This window comes from Balaenoptera musculus, chromosome 19 (assembly GCF_009873245.2).
Source record: "Balaenoptera musculus isolate JJ_BM4_2016_0621 chromosome 19, mBalMus1.pri.v3, whole genome shotgun sequence".
In the NCBI taxonomy this organism is placed as follows: domain Eukaryota; kingdom Metazoa; phylum Chordata; class Mammalia; order Artiodactyla; family Balaenopteridae; genus Balaenoptera; species Balaenoptera musculus.
This window is the reverse complement of record NC_045803.1, coordinates 5,661,593-5,681,895: the sequence shown is the minus strand read 5'-3', so window position 1 is coordinate 5,681,895 and position 20,303 is coordinate 5,661,593. Positions and strand designations below refer to the sequence as shown.

At 39.2% G+C, this 20,303-nt stretch overlaps 1 long non-coding RNA gene and 1 other non-coding gene across 2 annotated transcripts in view; both read left to right on the top strand.

The window, feature by feature from the left end:
• Positions 1-7,293: 7,293 nt before the first annotated feature.
• LOC118885989 lies at positions 7,294-7,396 on the top strand. Its single transcript, XR_005017621.1, has one exon. It is a non-coding gene; the product is annotated as a U6 spliceosomal RNA (small nuclear RNA).
• Positions 7,397-12,766: 5,370 nt separating this feature from the next.
• LOC118885157 overlaps positions 12,767-20,303 on the top strand; it is a 20,638-nt gene continuing 13,101 nt past the window's right edge. Inside the window, exons 1-2 of the long non-coding RNA XR_005017454.1 lie at positions 12,767-12,778; positions 13,628-13,635. This is a non-coding gene — a long non-coding RNA (uncharacterized LOC118885157). The remainder of the gene's footprint in view (positions 12,779-13,627; positions 13,636-20,303) is intronic.

Here is a 20,303-nt window from a genome sequence, read left to right as displayed (position 1 = left end):
TAGATTTTAGCAGGAAGGCTTTCAGCTTTCCACCATTGAGTATTATGTTGGTGATGGTTTTGTCATAAATGGCTTTCATTATGTTGAGATATCTTCCCTGTATACCTGCTTTGGTGAGAGTTTTTATCATGAATGGATCTTGAATTTTGTCAGATGCTTTTGCAGCGTCTGTTGAGATGATCACGTGGTTTTTGTCCTTTCTTTTGTTAATCTGGTGTATCACATTGATTGATTTTGCGTATGTTGAACCACCCTTGCAACACTGGAATGAATACAACTTGATCACGGTGTATGATCCTTTTTACATATTGTTAGACCCAGTTTGCTAATATTTTGTTGAGGATTTTTGCATCTATATTCATCAAAGATATTGGCCTATTTATAATTTTCTTTTTTTAATTGTCTTTGTCTGGTTTTGGTATCAGGGTGATGGTGGCCTCATAGAATGAATTTGGGAGTGTTCCCTGATTTTCAATTTTTTTGGATTGTTGGAGAATAATAAGTTGTTCTTTATATCTTTGGTGGAATTCCCTAAGGAAGCCATTTGATCCTTGACTTTTGTTTTGCAGAGAGGTTTTTTTTAATTTTAATTGCAAGTTCTATTTCACTTCTAGTGATTGGTCTGTTCAAATTATCTGTTTCTTCTTGACTCAGTTTTCACAGGCTGTATGTTTCTAGAAACTTGTTTATTTTTTCTAGGTTGTCCAATTTGTTGGCATAAAAATGTTCATAATATTCTTTTATGATTTTTTCTATTTCTGCAGTATTGGCTGTTATTTCTCCTCTTTCATTGCTTCTTTTGTTTTTATGCATCTTCTCTCTTTCTTTCTTGGTGAGCCTGGCTAGAGGTCCATCGAATTTGTTTATATTTTAAAAAACAGCTCTTGGTTTTATTGATCATTTTCTATACTTTTTTTGATCTCTATTTTCTCTCTGGTCTTTATTATTTCCTTTGTTCTGCTGACTTTGGGTTTTGTTTGTTCTTTTTATAACTCTTTTATGTGCTAGGTTAGGTTGTTTACTTGAGATTCTTCTTGTTTCTTGAAGAAGGCCTGTATTGCTATGAATTTCCCTCTTGCTGCATTCCTTAAATTTTTAAAGGTTATATTTTCATTTTCATTTGTCTTGAGGTATTTTCTAATTTTATCTTTGATTTAATTGTTCACCTGTTGGTTTTTAGTAACATGTTGTTTAGCTTCCATGCATCCATTCTTGTCCCATTTTTCTTTCTGCAGTTGAATCTAGTTTCATACCACTGTGGTCAGAAAAGATGCTTGTAATATTTGCTATTCTCTTAAATTTGTTGAGGCCCTGTTTTGTGCCTTTGTATGTGGTTTATCCTAGAGAATGTTCCATGCATGCTTGAAAACAAAATGTGTTTTCTTTTTTTTTTATGTTTTGTCCTGTAGATATCAATCAAATCCACTGGTCTCTTGTGTCATTTAGGATGTCTGTTGCCTTGTTGATTTTCTGTCTGGATGATCTGTCCATTAATGACAGTTGGGTATTAAAGTCTTCTACTATTATTGTATTATTGTCGATGTCTCCCTTTATGTCTGTTAGTATTTGTTTTATATAATTGGGTACTCATATATTGGGTGCATATATGTTAATGAGTGTAATATCCTCTTCTTGTATTATTCCCTTTATCAATATATAATGCCCTTCTTTGTCTCTTGGTATAGACTTTGCTTTAAAGTCTACTTTGTCTGATATGAGTATTGATACCTCTGCTTCCTTGTCGTTTTCATTTGCATGAAATATATTTTTCCATCCCCTCACTTTCAGTCTGTGTGTGTCTTTTGCCCTGAAGTGAGTCTCTTGTAGGCAGGATATTGTAGGTTTTTTTAAAAATCCAATCTGCCACTCTATGCCTTTTGATTAGAGCATTTAGTCCACTAACACGTAAAGTAATTATTGATAAGTATGTAATTATTGCCATTTTAATCCTTGTTTTCCAGTTGTTTTTGTAGTTCTTCTTTGTTCATTTCTTCTTTTGTTTTTCCTTGTCTGGTTGGATGATTTTCTTTTGTAGTATGCTTGAGTTCCTTTCTTTTTTGGTTTTTGTGAATCTATTGTATGTTTTTGATTTGTGGTTACCATGGAGTTTAAGTATGTTGACCCATAACTATATCTACTTACTATAAACTGATAGACATACAAGTTTAAACACATTTTGAAAGATCTACATTTTTCTACTCCCCTCCCCAACTTTCTATGATTTTGATGTCCTATTTTACATCTTCATGCTTATCCTTTTTTTTTCAAAGTTTGAATGCAAAGTTAATTTTTTTTTAATATTAATTAATTTATTCATTTTGGCTGTGCTGGGTCTTCACCTCTGTGCGAGGGCCCTCTCCAGCTGCGGCAAGCGAGGGCCACTCCTCATCGCGGTGCGTGGGCCTCCCACCATCGCGACCTCTCCCATTGCAGAGCACAGGCTCCAGACACGCAGGCTCAGCAATTGTGGCTCACGGGCCCAGCCGCTCCGCGGCACGTGGGATCCTCCCAGACCAGGGCTCGAACCCGCGTCCCCTGCACCGGCAGACAGACTCCCAACCACTGCGCCACCAGGGAAGCCCCATGCTTATCCTTTAATGTTAATCGTAGTTATGATCACTTCGACAAAAATTTTTGGATTGTTTTTTAATCTATGTACTGGCTCAGTAAGTGATCTTCGGTCCTTTTATATATTTGCCTTTCCTATTGTGATTTTTCCCTTTCCTGTGGATTCTTGCTTCTTTTCTTTTTAGAGAAGATCCTTCAATATTTTTTTTAGGTTTGGCTTAGTATTGCTGAATTCTATTAATTTTTGCTTGTTTGAAAAATTATTTAACTCACCTTCTATTCTTAATGATAATCTTGCTGGGTAAAGAATTCTAGGTTGCAGATTTTTCCCTTTCAGCACTTTGATTATATCATGCCACTCCCTTCTGGCCTGCAGAGTTTCTGCAGAGAAATCAGCTGATAGCCCTATGTAAATTCTGTTGTAACTGACTCTTTGTTTTACTCTCCCTGCCTTTAAAATCCTCTCTTTATCTTTAACTTTTACCATTTTAATGATGATATGTCTTGGTGTGGGGCTGTTTGGTTTCATCTTTTTGGGGACCCACTGTGCTTCCTCTACCTGAATATCTGTTTCCTTCTTTAGGTTTGTGAAGTTTTCAGTCGTAAGTTCTTCAAGTATGTTTTCAATCCCCTTCTTTCTCTATTCCACTCTCGATCTCCTATTATGTGTTGTTTGACATGTTTTATATTATCCCATAGATCTCATATGTTGCTTTCATTTTTTTTTTTTTTTTTTTAGTTTATGTTTGTCTGCTATTCTAGTTGGTTGATTTCCATTATTCTATCTTCCAGGTCACTTATTCCTTCTTCTGTGTCATTTAATCTGGTATTCATTGCTTCTAGATTGGGTTTTTTGTCTCAGCAGTTGAATTATCTATTTTTGATTGTTTCATCTTTATAATTTCTAGTTCCTTGTTACATGGATCTGAATTTCTATCAATAATCTTTCTCAATTTTTTTTAGCATTTTCATTAACTCCTTTTTGAACTTAGTGTCTAATAGTCTGGTGAGCTCTGTTTTATTATTTGTCCTTTCAGAGGATTTCTCTTGGTCTTTTTAATTGGGAGTGATTTTTCTGCCTTTTCATTTTACTTAACTGTTTCTCCTAAATACACAGAGAAAGTTATCTACTGTGGTCTTGAAGGGGTGCTTTTATGTGGGAGCATCCCTGTGTAGACTGTGCATGTCCAGTGTTTTTGGTGTGAGGGCTGGTTTTGGTATTGACGCCAGCCATGTCTTTCTTCAGGGTGTGCTGGCCTTTATCCCCTTGATAGTGAATGTGGTTGGTTTTGTAGTATTTAGTTCCTGTGTTGGGTGTGAGGTGGGGCTTCTTCTCTACTCTGTGTCTGTCAGTGTGCTGTGAGGGGTGGGGTCTGCTCCCCAGTTGTTAGAGTAGAAGCCCTCAGGTTCATTCTGGCTCTATTACCCTTGAGTGGGTGCCCTGCCCCAAAGGAGGTGATTGATGAAGCAAGTGAGGCCTGTGTGGTCACAGAGGACCTATGACTACCTGTATAGGGGTCTTTGTTTATGCTCTGAAGCAGCCTAAGCTTGCAACCCTTTCTCTGTTAACGTTGTCCCAGATCTAGCGCAAGGCTGTCCTGTGGAGTAGGCTGGTACTGGGGGTTGTGGCATTGTGGATGCAAGAATTGAGGTAGCTCTGCTGCAGCCTGGGATCTGGGCTGCCTCTGTGGCAGACTTCCCCCAGGACCTGTCTGCCCCTGATCTAGTGCTAAGCTGTGGTGTGGATTGGGCAGAGCTGGGTCGCTCTTGCTGGGAGACGAACTGCTGCATACTCCTGAGTAAGTTGACAGTGGCCGTTGATGCCCCACCCAGACCACACCCTGGGCACTCCCAGCTATCTCTGTGTAGCTAAATGAGTCCTATCCCAGGGCCTGAGCACCTGAGATTGAGCGCTTAGTCACTACTTGTTCTTGTGGCACGGCCCCATGTGCACACTGTCCCCCAGAGCTACACCCTTCACCCGTACACACGCTGACAATGGCTTCTGTGGATCCACCCAGATCACACCCCAGGCATCCTGGTCTGTCTCTGTGCATCTAGACTGAGTCTCTGCCCAGATCTCATGCCAGGCTGTGGTGTGGAGTGAGCAGGGCCAGGGATTGCACTCCTTCAGATTGGGGAGTGTAGCAAGGTAGCAGCCACCAATGCAAGACCCTCTCTGCCCTGACTGTCACCAAGCCAGCACGTGTGTGCTCCTTGCAAGTAGAGTCTAGGCTTCTCCATCCCTTCTAACTGTCTCAGTGGATTTTCCAGTGGGCAAGAGGGCCTGTCTTCTCTACACAGGACCCCAAGACTGGGATGCCCAGATGGTGGTTTGACCTGCTCACTCCCCAGGGCAAGGATCTGCTCGTGCAGACTTTCCTCTCCTTACAGATCCCTCCTCGGTGTGCAGGTCCCAGCTCGATGCCTTTTTTTCCCATCCTACCAGGTTATGTGGAGATCTTTCTTGCAGCTTTGTTTGTGTAGGACTTTTTCTGCCAATCTCAAGTTAGTTTTCCGTGAGAATTGCTCCACATGTAAATGTATTTTTGATGTGTTTGTTGAGGGAGTTCTATGTCCTCCTACTGCCCCATCTTAATCCTCCCCAAGACTCCACCCTTAAAGGGCACACACAAAATATCACACACTCAGGGACTCAGGAAAGAAGCAGTAATTTGAAAGGAACCTGAGTCAGACTCACCTGCTGATTTTGGAGAATCTGCTGGAGAAGTAGGAGGCAAAAGGAACTCACTCTTGGGACATAGACGTGGGCAGCACCCATTTTTGTGAGCTATTTCTACCACATGGACACTGATGCTAGCCTGCACCATTCGGAATCCTACCTCTAGCTTATTAGCCTCAGGACCCAGCCCCGCCCCCACCAACCAGCCTGTTGGCACCCGTATTGAGATGCTGTAGACCAAGCAAGTAGCTGAGCAGGCACACAGCCCCATCCACCAGCAGGCAGGCTTCCTTAAGGCTCCCTGAGCACACAGCTGCCCCTAGACATGGCCTTGTCCACCAGAGGACCCAGGACCAGCCTCACATACCAGTGGGCAGACACTAGACTCAGGCTCTTCAGGACCCTGAAGTCAGAGACCCTGGGACCCATCTCAGACCACCAGTGGGCAGGTACCAGCCCCAGGACCCACCAGGCCCCAGCCCCAACAACCAGCAGGCAGACATCTGCTCAGAAATACCTTGGACTCCTCAGCCAGCCATACTGGAATCCAACCCCACTCACCAGCAGGCCAGCATCAGCTTTGCACACCCTAGAACACACAGCCAGTAATGTCAGGAACTGGGTCCACCCACCAGCAGGTTAACACTGAATTCAGGAACCCCAGTCCCACAACCACCCACCCCAGAACCTGGCTCTGCCCAGCAGTAAGCTTGCACTAGCCCCGGGACCCCCCAGGGTTCTGCAGGCAACAGCCTCATAACCCAGCCCTGCCAACCAGTGGCCGTCAGCCTCTCCACAAGGCAGCACTTGGCAACAACAGTACTGCGGCCTAGCCACGCCTACAAGATTGCCCACGGTAGTCAGGGTGCTACAACAGAAGGACAAAGGCATCCCCCATAGGGGGCAACCCTAGAGTGTATAACACTAATGACCAGAGGGGAATGTGGTGCTGGGACCCATAGGACGTCTAAAAAAGGCCACGTCTCCAAAGTCAGGAAACATCACCAACCTACTAGATACACAAATAAAAACAGCAAATTAGGCAAAATGAGGTAACAGAGTAACATGTTCCAATCTAAGGAACAAGATAAAAACCCAGAAGAACTACATGAAGTGGAGATAGGCCATCTACCGAAGAAAGAGTTCAGTGTAATGATCATTAAAATGATCAAAGAACTCAGGAGAAGAATGGATGGACACAGGGAGAAGTTTTTTTTTTTAATAAATTTATTTATTCATTTTTGGCTGCATTGGGTCTTCGTTGCTGTATGTGGGCTTTCTCTAGTTGTGGCGAGAGGGGCTACTCTTTGTTGCAGTGCGTGGGCTTCTCATTGCAGTGGCTTCTCTTGTTGTGGAGCACAGGCTCTAGGTGCGCGGGCTTCAGTAGTTGTGACACGTGGGTTCAGTAGTTGTGGCTCACAGGCTCTAGAGCGCAGGCTCAGTAGTTGTGGTGCATGGGCTTAGTTGCTCTGCAGCATGTGGGATCTTCCCAGACCAGGGCTCAAACCCATGTCCCCTGCATTGGCAGCCGGATTCTTAACCACTGCGCCACCAGGAAAGCCCCACAGTGAGAAGTTTAACAAGGATTTAGAAGATATAAAGAAGAACCAAACAGAGATGAAGGATACAATAGCTGAAATGAGAAATACACTAGAAGGAATCAACAGTAGATTAAGTGATACAGAGGAATGAACCTGCGAGCAGGAAGTCAGAGTAGTGAAATCACTGATACCGAACAGGAAAAAGAATAAAAGTAAATGAGGACTGTTTAAGAGACTTTTGGGACATGATCAATCATACTAACATTTCCATTATAGGGGTTGCAGAAGGAGAAGAGAGAGAAAGGGGCAGAGAGCATATTGAAGATATAATATCTGAAAACTATGCTAACCTGGGAAAGTAAACAGACATCCTGGTCCAGGAAGCACAGAGTCCCAAACAGGATCAACCTGAAGAGGAATGCACCAAGACACACTGTAATTAAAATGGGAAAAATTAGGGCTTCCCTGGTAGCGCAGTGGTTAAGAATCCGCCTGCCATGCTTGCTTCAGCAGTACATATACTAAAATTGGAATGATACAGAGAAGATTAGCATGGCCCCTGCGCGAGGATGACACGCAAATTCATGAAGCGTTCCATATTTTTGCTTGTTTTATGTATTCCAGCTAGCAATACAAAAAATAAATTTTAATAAACTATGCTAAAAAAAAAAAAAAGAATCCGCCTGCCAATACAGGGGACATGGGTTCGAGCCCTGGTCGGGGAAGATCCCACATGCTGCGGAGCAACTAAGCCCATGCACCACAACTACTGAGCCTATGCTCTAGAGCCCGCGAGCCACAACTACTGAAGCCTGCGTGCCTAGAGCCTGTGCTCCGCAACAAGAGAAGCCACAGCAATGAGAAGCCCGTGCACCGCAATGAAGAGTAGCCCCTGCTCGCCGCAACTAGACAAAGCCCGCACACAGACAAAAATAAAAATAAAATAAATAAATAAATGAGGATCAGGGTCAACTAAGGGCCGGTGCCATTGTACTAGGGAAGTCATTCCTTAAAATCCATCTTACTGGTGAGTGGAGTCTAAAACTGGAGGTAGAGCCCCAGTTTTCACAGTTGGCCACTACAGTGTCCTTGCCACAGAAAACTTGGCTTTTAATGTCTTATTGCCCCCTCTGCAGACTGTTTGGTTATGCCAACAGCAGTCCTGAGCAGGTGCCTGTGGGAGGGGCATGTGGCTATGAGCAAAGCACATGGCTTTTAGGACTCAACTTCCAGGTAGCAACCCCCAGGGCTCAGGTCCGGCCATTCACAGGAGTCATGGCCAAAGCCTGTGCGCATATGTCAGAAAGTGCCATCCTGCCCCCCGAAGCATCCCACTCACCTGGTGCATTTCTTAGCCTCTACCAATAATAGAAAATGCTCATAAACTTCGAGGCTGTGCACTAAGAATATCCCATCATCATCTGCATGCAGAAGTTTTACTCAGATGTTGTACCTGACTCTAAGGATGAGGGACACAATCACAGAGGCCTACGCTAAAGGGCATTCTGAAAACAATTGGTATGCCCTCTGCAAAACTGTCAGTATTGGGGACTTCCCTGGCGGTCCAGTGGTTAAGACTCTGTGCTTCCATTGCAGGGGGCGTGGGTTCGATCCCTGGTTGGGGAACTAAGATCCTACATGCCTCGGGGCACGGCCAAAAAAAAATTATAAAAAAAACCCCCTGTCAGTATCACTGAAGACAAAGGAGTGGCAAACCATCTAGTTTAATTTTTTAACTTTATTTTATTTTTTAATCTACAGAAGTTATTTTTTTTAATTGAAGTATAGTTGATTTACAATGTTGTGTCAATCTCTGCTGTACAGCAAAGTGACTCAGTTATACACATATAGACATTCTTTTTTATATTCTTTTCCATCGTGGCTGAGGTTAGTAGATGCAAACTATTACATTTAGGATGGATAAACAACAAGGTCCTACTGTATAGCACAGGGAACTACAGTCAATACCCTGTGATAAACCAGAATGCAAACAATCTAGTTTTTAAAAACTAAAGAGTCAAGACAACTAAATGCAATATTTATACCATGACTGGATCTTAGATTTATAAACACAGAAAAGACATTATTGTATCCCTGGGGGATGGGGGGAATCTGTAAATGGACTGTCTATTAAATGGACTGTCTAGTGTTAATTTTTTGTGTGTGATAGATTTATTGTGTTAGAAAGGAGAATAACCTTGATGTTAGGTGATCCAAGATCAAGTTGCTTACAGAGTCTGTGTCTCTGGAGCATCCTCTTACTGGTTTTTGGACAGCCACCTTCGAGCAGTATATTTACATGGCTGGGATTTCAAGGGATGAATTTTTGTGGGGGAAACAACATTCAGTCTAAAACATAGCCCACTGATTAGTAAACTTATTTACATCTTCAAAGACTCTTTTCTCTGTGCTTCCACTGCAAGGGGTGCGGGTTCGATCCCTGGTTGGGGAGCTAAGATCCCACATGCCGTGCGGCGAGGCCAAAAAATAAAAACAAAGACTCTTTGCCATGTAGTGTAATATAACGAAGGTATTAACCCCAGGGAGTGGAGATCTGCCTACCTCAATATGATACCAGTGGATTTCTTGCAATGAAAATTTATTTTTTAAATTGTTACAATCATGAAACTATTATCAAGGATTACTTCTTGGGATGATTTCATAGAAGGAAAAAAAACAGCACTTGCAAATTGATAGTTCTGCTTTGTTATGTTTTATTTCTTATATAAAGTGTGGATTATATATTAGGAATACTACAGCAAGAAAGGGACTTTCTCGTCACTGTTGGGTCATCAAAGTTCTTCAAGACGTAAGTAGTTGGTAGGGGTCAGGCCACTTGCCAACACTGAATGCCAGGACCCTGTGGGCACATCTTCTACTTCGAACTGAACTCCAAGAGAAGAGAGAAATAGTGGTAGAGTGCTGTTCACTAAAATTCTATCTGTGGTCCTACAGTGTATAAAGTGTAAAGGTTTTCTGGGCATATTTTATATGACTAAGATATTTGCATCATGGGCTCAATGTAGAAACAATCCATGAGAACCTACTATATAGCACAGGGAACTCTACTCAATACTCTGTAATGGCCTATATGGGAAAAGAATCTAAAAAAGAGTGGATATATGTCTATGTATAACTGATTCACTTTGCTGTACAGCAGAAACTAACACAGCATTGTAAATCAACTCTACTCCAATAAAAATTAATTAAAAAAAAGAAACAATCCATGAGCAAGTTCTAAGTCCAGTTTCGATGAGGGCATTTTTTGTTTGTTTTTTGTTTTTGTTTGTTTTTTGAGTTAAGATTTTTTTAAATTGAAGTGCAGTTGATTTACAATGTTGTGTTAATTGCAGGTGTACAGAGAAGTGATTCAGTTATACATATATATTTTTCTTCTTTTTCAGATTCTTTTCCCTTATAGGTTATTACAAAATTTCGAGTATAGTTCCCTGTGATATACAGTAGGACCTTGCTGTTTATGTAGTTTATATATAGTCGTGTGTATATATCAATCCCAACCTCCTTATATATCCCTCCTCCCCGCTTTCCCATTGGCTAACCACTACTATCATTGTAGTAGTGATGGTGATAGTGTTCCCTGAAGTTTTATTTTCTGTGCTCACAATCTGGACCAGTGGCTCCATAACTGCCACCCTGTACAGGCACAAACAACGAGTCCAACACGTTCACAGGAATAATGTGTCTCCCAGATCCTCTGCTGAGTCCAGAGCCACCCAAAGCATTCTTGTTCTTGTGAGCACCTTTGTATCTTTTCACACCCTTTCCTCCGTCTTTCCCATTTCTTACGTTCTTTTTCATAATTCCAGTTGATGGTTCATGAAAACTGCTGCCCTAATTTCTGTGTGTTTTCCAACTGTCAGCCCCTTTCTGCTCGTGACCCGTGACTCCACTATACCCACGCTCTGCTTTGTATGGATAACGAATACAAAATCTGCTACTCTTAATCAGAAATATGTACATTGTTAGTTTTGGCACAATAATCAGTTGTCTATTCACTTATCACCTGAGAATGTCGATTCAGAAACTTATGGAGAAATCAAAAGTCTTTCTTCAGTACCTGCTAGTGGGTATTGGGCTTTTCAGTGGGTTGAATGTGGCACCTACATTGCTATAGTATTAAGCAATTAAGGTGAATTAAGCCTCCACCTGATACACAGGATCCTGTAGATAGTAAACTTAATCAAATGTTGCTTGAGGCAAATGAATAGATCTGGTCCTACCTCCTGTCAGAAAAAAAGCATGGTTGACCAACTGGTGTACATATGGGAAAATTTGCCAGTAGTGAATACGGTGAAGAAATGAGTGGTAGATATTGTTGGAAGACAATTAATTATGGATTTCTCATGTATGTGTCTGTCTTATGGACAGTTTTTGTTTTGGACTGTGTTTTCATGAATGTTTGCATGAGAAAGAGCTTTGGGGAAAAAAGAGACAGTGTCACCCTCTGGGACAGTGGACAGGTTTGTTTGCTGTACAGTTAAATAAGGATGTTTCCCTTTGGGGCAAATGGTAGGTCAGGTTCCCTTTAAAAGATTGGGTTTTTCTACACGGAGTTCCTCAGCTACGATTCAATCCCATTACATGTGCTATATCCACCAGGGCCTCGCCATATCATCCTGATTGGAATTAGGGAGGCGAGTGGAACTGATGAAGTCAGGATGTTCTTGAGACTGCTGTGCCATTAATAATAAAGTCTCTGGGGTTTTTTCTGTTGTTGTTTTTTAATAGACTTTGGTTTTTAGTGCAGACTTAGGTTAAGAGCAAAATTGAGTGGAAGGTACTGAGATTTCCCCTGTAATTCCTGCCCCCACATACACACAGCCTCCACAACTATCCAAATCCCACACCGGAGTGGTGCATTTATTAAAACTGCAGAACCTACATTGACACAAAATTATCACTCAAAGTCCATAGTTTACATTATTGTTCACTCTTAGTGTATATTCTATCAGTTTGATGTGTAATGACATATACCCATCATTACAGTATAATACAGAGTAGGTTCACTGCCCTAAAAATCCTCTGTGATCCACCTATTCATCCTTCCTTCCCCCTAACTGTTAGCAACCGCTGATCTTTTTACTGTCTCCACAGTGTTGCCTATTCCAGAACGTCATACAGTTGGAATCATACAGTATGTAGCCTTATAGATTGGCTTCTTTCACTTAATAATATACATCTAAGGTTTTTACCTGTGTTTTCTTGGCTTGATAGCTCACTTCTTTTTAGCACTGAATAATATTCCATTGTCTGGATGTACCACAATTTATTTAACCATTCACTTACTGAAGCACATCTTGGATGCTTCCAAGTTTCAGTAACTACACATAAAGCTGCTATAAACATTTGTGTTCAGGTTTTTGCATGGACATAAGTTTTCAGCTCATTTGTGTAAATACCAAGGAATGTGATCATATGATAAGAGTACATTTAATGTTATAAGAAAATGCCAAACTGTCTTCCAAGATGGCTCTATCTACCATTTTGTGTTCCCACAGCAGTAAATGAGAGTATCTGTTGCTCAACATGCTTCCCAGCATTTAATGTTGTCATTGTTCTGGATTCTGGTCATTCCACTGGATGTGTAGTGGTATCTCATTGTTGTTTTGTTTTGCAACTCTCTCATGATACATGATGTTAATCTTATTTTCATATGCTTATGAAAATATCTGTATATCTTTTTTGGTGAAGTTTTTGTTCCTGTCTTTTTCGCATTTTCAAATCAGTTTGTTTGTTTCCTTATTGTTGAGCTTTAACAGTTCTTTGTGTATTTTGAGTAGCAGTCCTTATTAGAATTCTGTTTTACAAGTATTTTCTCCCAGTCTGTGGCTTGTCTTCTTATTCTCTTGATGTGTTTTGGAGAGCAGAAGTTTTTAATTTTAGTGAAGTCTAAATTATTCATTATTAACTGCATGGATTGTGCCTTTGGTGTTATATCTAAAAAGACATTGTGGGGATTTCCCTGGTGGTCCAGTGGGTAAGACTGCACGCTCCCAGTGCAGAGGGCCTGGGTTCGATCCCTGGTCAGGGAACATGATCCCACACGCCACAACTAAAGATTCTGCATGCCGAAAATAAGACCGGTGCAGCCAAATAAATAAATCAAATAAATATTAAAAAAAAAAAAGACATGGTGAAACCAAAGGTCATCTAGACTTTTTCCTATGTTATCGTCTGGGAATTTTATAGTTATGCACTTTACATTTACATCTATAATCCATTCTGTGTTGAATTTTGTGAAAGGAATAAGGTCTATATCTAGATTCTTTTCTTTTTTTGTGGATGTCCAATTGTTACAGTACCATTTGTTGAAAAGACTGCCTTTTCTCTGTCGTATTGCCTTTGCTTCTTTGTCAAGATCAGTTGACTCTATTTGTGTAGGTCCATTCCTGGACTCTCATTATGTTCCTCTGATCTATTTGTCTATACTTTTGCCAATACCACAATTTCTTGATTACTGTATATTTGTAGTAAGCCTTGAAGTTGAGTAGTGTCAGTCTTCTGACTTCGTTCATCTCCTTCAACGTGTTTTTGGCTATTATGGGTCTTCCGACTCTCCAATTAAACTTTAGAATCAGTTTGTTGATATCCACAGAATAATTTGCTGGCATTTTGATTTGGAATGCATTTAATCTATAAGTCAAGTTGGGAGAAGCTGTCACCTTGAAAATACTGAGTCTTTCTCTCCATGAACCTGGAATATCTCTCCATTTATTTAGTTATTTGATTTCCCTTATCAGAGTTATGTAGATTTCCTCATATAGATCTTATACATATCATGTTAGATTTATACCCAGTATGTCTTTTTTTTTAGGTGCTAGTGTAAATGTTATTGAGCTTTCAATTTCAAATTACTCTTTATTACTGACTTATAGGAAAGCGATTGAGTTTTGTATATTAACTATCTTAGTCAGTTTGGGCTGCCATAACAAAGTACCACAGAAAGGGTGGTTTATAAACAAAAGACATTTCTCATAGTTCTAGAAGCTAAGAAGACCAAGATCAAGGTGCTGCCTGATTTGGTGTCTGGTGGGAGCCCTCTTCCTGGTTGCAGATGGCTGTCTTCTTGTATCCTCATATGGCAAAGAGTAAGAGAGCTCTCTGAAGTTTCTTTTATAAGGGCACTAATCTCATTCATGAGGGCTCCACCCTCACGACCTAATTACCTCCCAAAGGGCCCACCACCACATACCATCACATTGTGGGTTACAATTTCAACATGTGAATGGGGCAGGGGATACAAACATTCAGTCCATTGGATAATATTAACTATGTATCCTTCAATCTTGCTATAATCACTTATTAGTTCCATAAGTTGTTGTTGATTCTCTTCAAGTTTCTACATAGATGTCATCTGTGAACCAAGACAGTTTTATATCTTCCTTCCCAGCAAACAAAAGTCCAGGACCAGAGAGATTCACAGGGGAACTCTAGCAAACATATAAAGAACAAATGCCTATCTTTCTCAAACTATTCCCAAAACTTGAACAGAAAGGAACACCCTCAAATTCATTATACAAGGTCACCATTACCCTGTCTGATACAAAAACCAAAGAAAGACACTATAAAAAAAGAAAATTAAGGGCCAGTAACTTTGCTGAATATAGCTGCAGAAATCCTCAACAAAATGTTACCAAACTGAATCCAACAATATATACAAACGATCATACACAATGATCAAGCTGGACTTTTCCAGGGACACAAGAACAGTTCAACATTCACAAGTCAACCAATGAAATATACCACGTTAACAAAAAGATAATAAAAGTCACATGACAGTCTCAGTAAATGAAGCAAAAGTATTTGACGAAATTCAACATACATTCATGATCAACACATTCGTCAAAGTGGGTATACAGGGAACATACCTTAACATAATAAAGGCCATTTATGACAAACACAGAACCAACATCATACTCAAGATGAAAAGCTGAAAGCCTTCACACTAAATTCAGGAACAAGACAAGGATGCCCACTCTTGCCACCTCTACTTAACATAGTATTGGAAGTCCTAGCCATAGCAATCAGACAAGAAAAACAAAAGCTATCCAAATTATAAGGGAAAAGATAAAACTGGCACTATTTGCAGATGACATGATACTATATGTAGAAAACCCTAAGGTCTCCACCCAAAAACTATTAGAACTGATAAATGAATTCAAAAATGTTGCAAAATACAAGGCTAATATGCAGAAATCTGTTGTATTTTTATACAGTACTAATGAAATATCACAAATATAAAGTAAAAAAAAAAATCCCGTTTAAAATCAAATCAAAAAGAATAAAATACCTAGGAAAAAACTTAAGAAGGTGAAAGACCAATACTCTGAAAACTCTAAAATGTTTATGAAGGAAATTAAAGATGATAGGAAGAAAGGGAAAGATATCTCATGTTCTTGAATTGAAAAAAATTAATATTGTTAAAATGCACATACTACCCAAAGCAATCTACAGATGTAATGCAATCCCTATCAAAATACCTATGATATTTTTCACATAACTAGAATGAAGACTCCTAAAATTCATATGGAGCCACACAAGACCCCAAATTGCAAAAACAATCTTGAGGAAAAAGAACAAGGCTGGAGGTATCACCCTCCCAGGCTTCAGACTATACTACAAATCTATAGTCATCAAAATAGTATGGTACTGGCACAAAAACAGACACATAGATCGATAGAACAGAATAGAGAGCCCAGAAATACACCCATTCACTTATGGTCACTTAATCTATTACAAAGGAATCAAGAATACATAATGGAGAAAAGATAGTCACTTCAACAAGTGGTGCTGGGAAAACTGGATAGTTACATGGAAAACAATGAGATTAGAACATTCCCTCACACCATATACAAAAATAAGCTCAAAATGTATTAAAGACCTAAATGTAAGACCTAAAACCATAATGCAGCCATATGGAAAACAGTATGGAGGCTCTTCAAAAAACTAAAAATAGGGCTTCCCTGGTGGCGCAGTGGTTGAGAATCTGCCTGCTAATGCAGGGCACACGGGTTCGAGCCCTGGTCTGGGAAGATCCCACATGCCACGGAGCAACTAGGCCCGTGAGCCACAATTACTGAGCCTGCGCGTCTGGAGCCTGTGCTCCGCAACAAGAGAGGCCGCGATAGTGAGAGGCCCGCGCACCGCGATGAAGAGGGGCCCCCGCTTGCCACAACTAGAGAATGCCCTCGCACAGAAACGAAGACCCAACACAGCCATAAATAAATAAATAAATACTTAAAAAAAAAAAACAAAAAAAAAAAACTAAAAATAAAGCTATCATGTGATCCAGCAATTCCACTCCTGGGTGTATATCCAAAAGAAAAAAAAAAAAACCCACTACTTGACAAAATACATGCACCCCAATGTTCATAGCAACACTGTTTACAGTGGCCAAGACATGGATATAACCCAAGTACCCATCAACAGAAGACTGGATTCAGAAGATGTGGAATATATGTAAACAATGGAATATTAGCCATAAAAAAAGAATGAAATTCTGCCATTTGCAGCAACATGGATGGATCTAGAGAATATTATGCTTAGTGAAATAAGTCAGAGAAAGACAAATACTGTATTATCATTATCACTTATATGTGGAATCTAAAAAATAGTATAAATGACTGTATATGCACAACAGAAACAGGCTCACACATATAGAAAACAAACTTGTGATTACTAAAGGGGAGAAGGAAGGGAAGAGGGACAAAATAGGGGCATGGGATTAAGGGATACAAACTACTACATATAAAATAGATAAGTAATGAGGATATACTATATAGCACTGGGAATTATAGCCATTATCTTGTAATAACCTAAAATGGAGTATAATCAACAAAAATACTTATTCACTATGCTGTACACCTGGAACAAATATAATACTGTAAATCAACTATACTTCAATTAAAAAGAATGGACGTCAGAGATGATTATTATGGCAATGATAATAAACGGAAGAATTGGAGATGCTTTTAAGGTAAAATAAATATTGTGTTCCCTAAATCCCAGTACTAGATTTGTGGGGTATCAAAAGGCCTCCTAGTTCCAACTTAATAGATTTCAGTTCACCATTTTGTATTGTCCCACTTCTTTCATTGAACTAAAGATATAAAAGGACTCTCATTCTTCATACCTATAGAGCATTTGCTTTGTACTTCTTATTGTCATGGGTACATTTTCATGTTTCAAACTCAAAAACAATCTTTAATTCATATATCTTTAAAATTTTTCACTGTAGTTACACAGGGAAATGTAGATTAAATCTATAAAGTGGGTTAAAAGATGTGGAAGAAAAATATAATGGTAAGGAAAATTTTCTAAAAAAAGAAAGTTTACTAGAGTTAGAAAGAATCATATAATGCTATACTCACATATTGAGATTTTTATAGCCTTTGAAAAACTGCTCTTCTAGTAAAATTATTTAATTATATTTATTGCCTGATGCATTGTCATGAAACTAGTGTAAAAATATCTTAGGCAATTTATCTAAACAGTATTTCAGAAGCACTTTTGACAGTTGTACTGGGTGAAGGGTCCTAGGTGTGCAGCAGGAAAGTGTATGCAGGAAGTTACTAACGTGAGAAAAACTGGTTTTTCCTAACCAAGGAATCAAGATATTTAACAGTAAATATTATGTGCTGCATAAGAATCTTACTCCAGTTTTTGACATTTGACCATGGACAGCTTTTCTTTTTTTTTTCTTTTTTTTGACAAAGAGAATTTAAAAATTTTTTTATTGTGACCCTCAGAAAGACATAAATTTTACATTGTGATCCAGAATAACACTTTCATATCTACACATGAGACTAAAATTAGGGTTACATGTAACAGTATTCACCTCTACTACATGCATTCTGGTATTTTCTGTTTTATTATGTTTCATGCCATTCCATCCCATTCTGTTTCTCTTTTTAAAACTATTGATCAAAACACAGTAAACATTGTTGCTTCAATTAATTAATGTTGGTATCCAGAAAACAAACTTGATGACTGTGGTGAAAGGAAGAGTAACTCAGCAATAATCATGCTTCCTCTTACTCTGTCTTCTTAAATTACACACGCTCCAGACAAGTTACTTGCTCTTGCTATAAGACTGGTTTTATAAGAAAATCTGATGGAATCTGACTTGTCTGTTATACAGTTGTTTATTGTAAATAGAGAAAAAGGTATATGTGTGTATAACCATGTAATTGCAGTAGTTTTTAAAAAGTGCTTAAAGTTTTTGCTATTAATATGTTTGGTAGTTTTTAATGTATGATACAGTTTTAAAAAGTCCATCTTCAAAATCATATTTGTTTTTGTATAAAAAGTATCTTAAATATTTATTCCTTCAAAAACAACAAACAAACAAAAAACCACACTAAACAAATTAGTCAACGCTCTGATCCTTAGTTTGAAGAATACAGGCTAAAGGAAAATGAACATTCACCTTCCCTGACACACAAATGTGCGTAAGCATCATACATTATTCCCTTGTAATTCATGGAAATAAGGTTTATAAATCATTGTATAAATGCCATATATTTTCAGCTACATTTTAAAGAATACAGTGTATTTGGGAGCATTTCAATTGTAGACTCCAAATAATAATTTAGAATAAATTAAAACTCAGAACCAGTGAAAAATATAAAAGCCACATATGATTGCCTCACAGCAACAGCTGTTATAACTTAGGAATGAGTGATTTTCAGACCAACTGGAAGACAAGTAAATTCAACTAACTAGAACTCAACAATGCTTCCATCATTTGATGATCACATGTAATTATTCATACATGGGACTAAAATTCAGAAACTAAACTTTAGCAGTAACTGAGGTCAACTGAAAAGTTGATTTTTCCTGGCTGTTGTTTAAATATAAGATTTTGCTTATTTTAAAAAAAGACTATCATAAAAGAGAATATGACACAGAAAAATTAGTCATGTTAGACATAATACTAACATGTGCCTCACTCATGGCTTCCATCTAAGGTCTTGTTACTTCCAGAGCTGCCGCTGCTCACCAAGGCTTCTCTCCCTTCATTGTTAACACATGGGGTTGGCCTAAGTCCTCAGGGTGCCTTCCCACCATGACATTCTCTGTTTCTTGGTGATTCATCCAAACAAAACAAGGACAGCTATCCCACCATGATCCCTACCACCCTCAAGAAAATCTGTCCATTTCTGAAGACAAAAAACAAGAAGTGTTGTTTCTTTCTAAGTATTTAAAAATAAACCTCAAACTTCCCTTGAGCAGGAAGCCTACAAGAATATCCCTCACCTCACACCATCCATTACCGAACCTGGGGGGCTAATTCTAATACTGTTCCAGCAGCACCTGGAAACTTAATAGAGCTCAACTACAGCTGCCCCCCAATGGGTTACAGTGGTGTTTGGCAAGTTTACACCAAGTATAACCACCTCTGGTGAAGAAGTCATTTCAGTTTGGGAAAAGTGAGTAATTTGGCCATTTAATTTGCATTGTTCTGGAAGTTGCCAGACTTGTCCTGCCAGGCATTAGTGTCAGAAACTTTCATCTTCCTTGGCTCTGCCTCCTCTCTCTGTGTGCAGAGCAAAACAAAGGGAGGAGGCCCCAAGGCAGTGCCATCCAAGGAGCAAAAGCAAGGTCTGGGTTTTGAATGTATGAGGACTTTTGAATTATAAATGCCTTTCCATGGAAGCTTTCAACTCAAGACTTTTACTGACTTTACAAACTGGAATGAATCCAAGCTGGGGAGTACACCACTGGAAGTTCAGTGACAAGAACAGGTCTGCGATTATTCCTCCCATGAAAGATAAGTTCCCTGTGTTTCTTATTCTCTACAAACACACACAGAGGGGACATACACACATATTTTTTCCTATATTCTTACTTTGGAAAATATCACACATGTTGATAAACTTGTTTCTGTAAGTGACTTGGTACCTGATTTTAGCAAACTCCTGCATGTAAGTGAAGTCACTCTGTAACTAGGAGGTGAACTGCTTATTTAAACATTTGCTTTCCCTTATGCTTGGAAGTATATGTGCTGCCAAAGCAAGCACTGGACAGCTTTTCTTAAAGTTTTTTATTGAAGTACAGTTGAGGTACAATATTATATAAGTTACAGGTATACAACCTGGTGATTCACATTTTTTAAAGGTTATACTACATTTATAGTTGTTATAAAATACTGGCTGTATTCCCTATATTGTACAATACGTCCTTGTAGCTTATTTTATACATAGTAGTTTTAAGCTCTTAATCCCCTACCCCAATCTTGCCCCTCCCCCTTCCCTCTCCTCACTGAAACCACTGGTTTGTTTACTATATCTGTGAGTCAGTTTCATTTTTGTTATATTAACTAGCTTATTTTATTTTTTTTACATTCCACATATAAGTGCTACCATATGGTATTTGTCTTTTACTGTCTGACTCATTTCACATAGCATAATATCCTCCAGGTCCATCCATGTTGTCGCAAATGGCAAAATTACATTATTTTTTATGGCTGAGTAGTATTCCATTATATA